Below are 6,201 nucleotides of genomic sequence, written 5' to 3' on the forward strand. Positions count from 1 at the left end.
GTCATGCGTGTGTAATCCCTTTAAAAGTAAAGCCAGAAATATGACACGCAAAAGATGCTATGTGAGCAGCGCTTCAGCAGTAGTTTGCACTTGCAATGGTGACCACTTTTGCAAAAGTCGCTTGCGCTTTTGAATTTGAGATGACATTTTTAAAGCCGACTGAATAATTAATGTGAGCGCGTGCAACGCTTTTTGCCGTTTTTCTCGTTGGGGAAAAATTCAAAAGCGCAGGCGGAACTGCGTGCGTAGCTGGGCGGATGAAGGAAGGGACCTCAACTAAAAGAAGACATAAATTTCATTACGTCGAGAGGAGAGTACGTGGCTGACTTTTGGCCAGAGTCAGCCTTTGTTATGGCACGGCAGCAGCGTCCTTACCAAAGCAAATGTTTAAAGCTGGGTTGAATATCTATATTATGAACTTTGCTCAGGTTCAGCTTGTTAGAGGTAATAAATACAGATGCTCAACCAACGATGAATATATTATCGAGCAACAACTGTGATATCATATGCAAACCTAGTTTTGTTGAAACTGCATTAGAAGCAAAATATATGAAACTTTATTTTGCTAAAACTTTAAATAAGCTCATAGTTTTGGACTTTCTAAAACTAAACGATTTGCATAACATATTTCACTCACTTTTTGTTGTGAAATGAGATTAGACAAATGAGAGTGATAAAGTATGAACGATAAATATGTTAGTAAATAAATAAATTAGTTATTATATTTTATTTCCATCTACAGATTTTTGCTGAATTTCAAAAGAATAGGTTAAGAGGAAAATATACGTTTTTTTTAAACCACAAAACGATTTTGTGTATGTTTAAATCAGTTTAAATTATTTAATAATTTTTACAGAACCAACCCTTATGTAAATTTATGTGTATTTTCGTCAGGATAATCTAAATATTACTATTTTATACAAAATATGATCAGCAATTAATTTTATCTGCCATATCAACAGCCACATTGTGCAGTTACCTTTGGCATTGCAACTTTTAATTTATTTAGCAAACGGAGGTCGAGCAAACCGCCGAAAGAAGCCGTAAAATGGAGCGCTATTTGTTTTATTCAAGAGCAGAGTGAGTTTAATAATTTCGCAGTGTAATGATATATAGCATCAATTACAGTGGCGCGGCGCTAGCAGGTGCCATAAAAAGAAACACATGGAGTCGAGCAAATAATCTAATTTCAACCAAAACAAGCTCGAGGGGAAGTAAAATTTGCAATTGTGCGTATATTTTTGAGAAGAGCAAAAAGATTCTCTCGGCATCTCATCTTTCCCTGCAGGAGGGAAAACACAACGACCGAGAGAGACACAGAAAGCACATCAGAGGGCAACAAAGGCACCGGGAATTCGCACCAGCCGCCGGCCATAAAAATTCTGCGTCCATTATTTATATTTACATTCGCTGCGACAGAAAGGGGTCCTGGTTTTTACATGTGGGCGGTTCCTCGATTTATCGCGTAGCTCTTTTTATTATATTTTTGGCTATTATTTTGAATTTTTCACCCTGTCTGGGAGGACACTAGTAAATCTCCATTCTGTGCGTCTAGACTAGTTATTCGTCACCGTCTTGAACGAACAAAAAACGCATCGCAAGAATCCCCAGATTTTCTCCAGTGTAGCTCGGACCCTCAAAACACAAATCAAAAAGTGACTCGTAATTCTTTGGAGTTGGAGAGACGCTCGGCATTAAATTTCGATTACGTCAGCGCTGGCCAAATTGGCCCCGCTCGCGCGCTCGGGTGCCGCTGATTAAATAACAATAATTAGCGCTCGCCTCACGTCGGCAGTGATTAATTACGGCGCGCCTTTTGTGAAATTGTTACCCCTGAGAGTGAAAGTGACTTGGAAATTAACGCCTTTCGCCATTCAAACTACGGGTTGCCACTGTGATGAGTGCAAGCGACACCATGATTTTGCTCCCCTTTATAAATAGAGGTACATATTACACTTCAATGAAAAGCGACCAAATTGGTAAATCTGGATTTTATGACATAAAAAAAGATAGGAAAATGCGTGTTCCGCAGGCGATGAACAATCTTGTTACAGGTCGTGGCTAAAAAAGTTCATTAAAAAAGTGATCACATGTTTATGATGACAAAAACACCCTTTTTTCTCCAATATTTGATAATATAAATTTAAAATCCAAGCTTTATGATTAAAAATGAAAAAAAAAATGCAGACTTTTCTATTTATGTTTTAACCTTATTTTAAGTCATACTAACCAGAGTTTTAAACATTAATGAAAAAAAAATCCGGATTTTTCTTTACGAAATATTCTAACTTTAAAGCTCCTGGCAAGTAATTTTAATTTGTAATAATTATCCAAACCTACTATCCCGGTTGACCATATTTAGCAAAACTTTGAAATGAAAAAATCTAACTCTTCTAGAGTAACTAAAGACACTGTAACTTTGAAAAAAAAGCCAACTTTAATTTGACATTAAAAACGTACAACGTCCACTTTCTATCCTTTCCTTATTTTCTTGCTCGAATAAATTTCTATAAACAAGACACTTCTAGGATTTTGGGTGTTTATTGATATCCAATACAGGACGTAGTATCTCTATTTCTCTCAGAAACGAAGACGGGGAAATCAACTCACATTACTACCTGTCCAATCAGCAGCTGGACCGTGACGAAAAGCAAAGTTTTCGGTGCAGAAAGAAGCCCTTCCTTGTCGAAAGCAGGAAAGAAATAAAGAAATTGGTGCAGCCGTTAGGTGTAAACATTTGTCAAGGGATTGACAGCGCCGTAAGCTCGATACAACTCAGGGTGGCTGACTGGCGGATATGTGCGGCCCTCACTCTAGAATAACGAAAGGGCGCTCTTGAGAGTTTTGACAAACTCAATTTCGTGCAGATAGAAGGCACGAGGACTATACTTGTTTGTATGCCCTATATAGCTCTCCTCGAAATTCCTGTCTGAAGTCTGAGGGTTCGATAAATTCCGAATGCCGAACCGCTTTGAGAAGAGGCTCTTTTGCACGGCCATCGAGGCCAACAGGGCCCATTTTCACTTCACTCTCTTCAAAATAATTTTAATCTCCTGTCGTGTAGGAAAATTTTTCCGCATTTTTTTTAGCTGCCTTTTCACAAAGAGGACGCGAACAAAGAGTGAAAAGAGAAAAATAAAACAACACGCGCGGCACGCGCATTTATTTTGCTGGTGCAAACAAGAAGAGGCAGCCTTTTAGCCAGCTTTTCGCAAGCGAGAGTTTCGTCGCAAAATATTAAAAAAGCAGCAGAAGCTTTTTTCGAAAGTAAAGCGGAAGAAGAGGCTGCAAAAAGAGGTCCTCTGCTCGGGGTAGAGACGCGATAGATTTTTCCTTTTACTGAAACTCTACACGTCATGTGTGCATACAAATTTTATTTATATACCACGCAGAAAATTGTCAGCCCAAGTAGCTACTCCCTCGCAGAAGGCCCAAAGGGAAGGAAAGTCGTCGGAACACCAGTTTAATGTTCCCGCATTCTTTTTTTGGAAGCAACTTCTCAGCTTCTTTTGATCGCAGCCAACTTTCAGAGTAATTTTCTGAGCGCTTTCACGGAGCCATTGGAAAATCAGAAAAAAGGTATTTTCATTCCTTCGCTTGCCTTTGCGCCAAACTTTTGAATTAAATATTATAAGACATTATGTTTTTATATAATCCTTTGAACTTTGAAGTTTGCATTTATTTCAAAAGAGTTTGATTTAAAATATGATTAAGTGTTACAACGTAAAAATAAAATTTAAATAGTGCCCTGGGGAATTTGATGTGGTGTGAACGTTTGAAGTGAGGAATCGTGTTTTGGGGCAAGTTGGAAATTGAAAGCTTCACATTTAGTTAATTATTTTTGATCGAAAATGTACCCTAAATGCTTAATGGATTTGAACAGAGGGTGACAACCCGTATTTCAAGCTTCAAAATGCTGATTATACAAGATGAATAACAAAAACAAAATTAATGGAATATGTAGACAATGAAGATTGCGAAGATTGGGTCGAAATTCTGTAAGAGTAGATACTTGGGCCGTTGTTCTTATTGGAATATGCATTTTTTTTTATTAACCATGAGGTTTGATACTGATTAAAATTCATTGGAATTTAAATTTAAAAATATAAAACAACTAATTTTTTTGTAATTTCAATTTAGGAGATTTTCTAAATTTTACCTGTATGCAACTTTTGAAACAAAACTTGAAAAATGAATTAACATTATGCTTTATCTTTGGCCACTACGAAGATTGTTTTGTTATAACAACGGGGTCCTAATAAATTAAAATACTTATACATCATGTAATGTAAATTTGATTCTGATTTTCTTAGATCTGAATTATCTGAATTATTTGTACCAATTTTTTCTTAAATAATAAAAAAAGTGAAAAAGGTCAAGAATCTGCCTACCCCTATAACAAACAAAGGTTAATAAAGGAATGAGTGAAAATAATATCTACCTCTCTTTCCCTCTCTGGCACACACAACCAATTTAGTGTTTACTCAACCAAACACTTGCACCAAACGACATATTGGCATCAGCGCAACAGTCGAGCGAACCGCCGTGTTTTACATTTTTTGTTTTCCTCTTCTCTCATTCATCCAGCGTATTGCGAAACAAAATTGCATAAAGATTTTTTATTACCGCGTGTGCAAAAACTCTTTCATTCCGGGCGCTATCTTGTTCAACACCCATACATAAATTCTGCGTGGCACCACTCCAACTGATCAGATCCTTTTTATCTGACTGAACCCATTGCCATACTTTCCAAAGTGTTTTCGCAAGTCAGGTTCTACAGACTTAAGGGACCGTTTCCTTTGCTCGGTCAAGGGCTAATTTTCACTTAGTAGCAAGAAGCGATGAAAATTCCCCTAGGGAAGATTGGCAGTCGTAAAGGACCGTCTGGGTTCCCCTCGGAGCGGCGGCGAATTTTCACTGCGCCTGTTCTGCAACAATAGGCTTTTTGGAGCTAGCGTGTGTGACCAGAATTTGGTCCTCTCTGCATCAATAGCGAGACCGCTGGCCCCATTTCAAATATACCACATCTGCCAGCCGAATTTATTGGTTTTTGCTGATTTGTCGTTCTGCGCCGCTCTTTTTTTACACATCCATTTGTTTTTATCTAAAGTTTGAACGACCAATTTTCTTCGAAAGTAGCAACGTGACGCGGAAAATGGATTTTCCGAGATTAATTGGGTGCATCAATTTGATCAATTTCCTACTGAGCACAATGGAAGAGTAAATTATGCACCGATGACCACTGCTGATGTAATTATTTCATGATCGAGTTTTGTTATTGTTGATAATTTATTATTTCATTTTTCCCCATAAGCCGCGCAAACAGAGCGGTGCTTGTGCTTGTTTGGGTAAATAATTCATCGAGCCAATTTTTCCTCGGCTACAGAAGCGACCTGCTTTTTCCAATATTGGCTTGCCGCTCCGTGCGCCGAGAGTGGCTTTTGCGCGACCCGCGTTGCTAAAAGCATATGATTGCGCCTTAAACAAATATGTACAATTTCCGCTCTAATCTTTTCTCCATCCTCCCATCATATGTTTGCATTTTGCCGCTTTTCTGTCAAAAAGTCGCCATGAATTATGCGACTTTTTCATTTTTTTACCTAGGTAATTTATGGTACGTGTTGTCAGCCAAGATAAAAAAGGTTTCCTATCAACACAAAAACGTAGTCTTTTTTATCTTTTATACAATAGTAACAATTAATAAAAACTTATTTAATTAATTAATGTAAGGTTATAAAATAAAAACTCATTCAATTTTATCATATAGCTGCGTTCCCTTAATTAATAAAATTTGTTTCCAGTCCCCAGCCGTCCTGTTATTTGCCTTGTTTTATTATCTTATATTAAAATTTTTTTACTTGAAAAATCATCTGAAATATGAAAATGGTCCATACATCAGTCCTGCATTGTGTGACAAATCGCCTTTTAATTAAAGCATGTACAATATGATAAATTTGTGTTTAAAAAATAAAACTTGTTTTTTGCAGAGGAAGTTGGTTAGAAACCCGAAATTTTTCTGGAGTGGGTGCGAGGGGAGGGGGTATAATAGGAGAGCACCGATTTTATATTTTACTGGCTGTGAGCTGTGAGTGTGAAAGTGAAACTAGAGAGAGGGAAAATACATAATTATGTAATGTTAGTTTATGTAGTTAGTTTGCAAGACCAGCCGCTGCCGTGACAGAAAAGGAGAAGAAAAAGGAA

The sequence above is a fragment of the Neocloeon triangulifer genome, unplaced genomic scaffold (genome assembly GCF_031216515.1).
Source record: "Neocloeon triangulifer isolate White Clay Creek 2 clone unplaced genomic scaffold, ASM3121651v1 ptg000012l, whole genome shotgun sequence".
Lineage (NCBI taxonomy): Eukaryota > Metazoa > Arthropoda > Insecta > Ephemeroptera > Baetidae > Neocloeon > Neocloeon triangulifer.